The sequence below is a fragment of the Euprymna scolopes genome, chromosome 46 (assembly GCF_053919585.1).
Source record: "Euprymna scolopes isolate OS-2025 chromosome 46, ASM5391958v1, whole genome shotgun sequence".
Classification (NCBI taxonomy): Eukaryota; Metazoa; Mollusca; class Cephalopoda; order Sepiida; family Sepiolidae; genus Euprymna; species Euprymna scolopes.
In genome coordinates, this window is record NC_136527.1 from 77,984,367 (window position 1) to 77,986,845 (window position 2,479).

Here is a 2,479-nt window from a genome sequence, read left to right on the forward strand (position 1 = left end):
CAATTCAGTTTCTCCCCTTAAAACAACTAGCCCATGCAGACGGTCTATCGAGACTGATTCCCGCCAAAATGGAACCTTTTGAAAATTCAGTAATCGCGGCACTACATATTAATAGTGATGTAAAAACCATAATAAACAATATTATCATCGAACTGCTGATCACCCTTCAGAAAATTAAGTCAGAATCCCCAAATGATAATTTTATTCAAACCACGAAGCAGAAATTAGCACTGGGTGACACCAGTTCAGACATTTTTTCTGGTTGCGACGAAATACTGTTATACAGTGAAAGGGTTATCATCCCCCAAATCCCTCAAAAAAGAATTCTCAATGATTTTCACATGGGGATTCCAGGAATAAACAGAATGAAACGCCTAATGAGAAGTTTTGTTTATTGGCCAGCTATGGACCAAGATATTACCGACATGGTGAACCGATGCAAAGGCTGTGCTTTAGCTGCAAAAGCACCACCGATAACATATAAAGCTTGGCTTAAGACTGAACAACCATGGTCAAGGATCCACACTGATTATGCGGGACTTGTGGAGGAGACGTATCAAGTCAAGCATATTACGACACCCCAGTACAACACCAGAAGCAACAGCCAGGCCAAATGCTTCGTCGATATGCTTAAAAGGGCATTAAAAAAGGCGTCTGGTATACCGACAGAAAAGGTCTTTCAGCAATTTCTGCAGGTTTACAGAATCACGAGAAATCCGAACAAACCAGATGCATTATCCCCAGAAGAAATCTTGTTTGGATGGAAAATAAAATCCGTATTTGATAACCTACTACGCAAACACATAGTACGCAACAGAACCTCTACAATGCCTACAAAACAACTTAACAGCGGAGATAACGTGTATTTTAGACATTTTAGAAATAACGTCTTTTTGGGAACAGGGCACGATCTTACGAAGAATCGGCCATGTTACATACATCATTCAGGACCCAAAGTTCCAACATAAGAGGCACTTGAACCAAATCAGGAAACGCTTCTACGAGGATCAAGAAGAACCACTGCAGGGTGTCAGTGAGGCGATTGAAACTGTTTATGACTGTTTGGACAAAGACCCTCCAAAAGGGATCTCAGAACCGAGATGCTCCAGCAGAAAGAGGAAGCGCACAGCTCCCTTGGTGGTCTGCTCCAAAAGGAAGAAATACTGATTTTAACAACCGCGGAAATCAGGGAGGAGGTGTTGGGGGGGATCACCCTCCAAATGGACTGTTCTATCCATTATATAAACCATAGACTTTTGACCCAGGTGTGAATTAAACACCAGAGCGACCCGCGCCTGCTCGGTGACGTTTACTACTCTTTTCAGTTGTAACCTTTTTACGTTGTTGTTTTAGTAATACATTGTTTAAACTCCATTCTGTTGTTCTGTTTTCTTTGTGGCTTATTGCAAGCAATAACAATAAGCATATGCACATAATAACAATTCAGAACGATCGGTTAATTAGTTTAGGAGTGAATGCAATACATACAAATATATAAACATATACAGATAATTAAGATTTATAATGATCGGTTAATTAGTTCAAGAGTCTATCCAATACATAGACATATATAAACATATACACATAATTAATATTCATAATGATCGGTTAATTAGTTTAGGAATATATTATATAATTTTCGGTTTGGATGACTTTTATGTACGCCATGGGCAAGATTTCCTTTGTTTTTCATATGGGTACTATACTGTAAAAATGAAGAAACTCGATACGTTTATGTAATTTTCTGTTGTGTTACATTTTCTGTACGCCAGGGTTAAGAATTTGTTTGTTTTGTTATCTGGGTGCTATAGTGAAGAAGCACCTTATTTCTCATATGTAAGTCATACTACTTGAATATTAAACGTGATTTTCGGTTTTAATAACTTAAATGAATGTTACAGGTAGATTTGTTTGTTTTTTCATGAGTACTATACTACACAAGTACCTTATACTTTGATAGAATTTCTTATACACATAAATACATTATACACTGATTATTGTATGTGATTTTTGGAATATGATTATACAAATATACAAAAATATATAATACATTAAATTTATAATGATCAGTTAATTAGTATAGGAGTGAATCCAATACATACAAATATACCAGAATATATGTATGCTAATCATTCATAATGATCAGTTAATTAGTTTAGGAGTGATTCCAATAAATAAAAATATATAAAGGTATGCACATAATAAAAATTCATAATGATCGGGTAAGTAGTTTAGGAGTGATTCCAATACATACAAATATATAAACATATGCACATAAGTAACATTTCTAATGATCGGTTAATTAGTTTAGGAGTGAATCCTATACATTAAAATATATAAACATATACACATAATAAAATTCATAAGGATCGGTTAATTAGTTTAGGAGTGGATCCAATACATAAAAATATATAAACATATGTACATAATTAAAATTTATAATGATCAGTTAATTAGTTCAGTAGTGAACCCATAACAT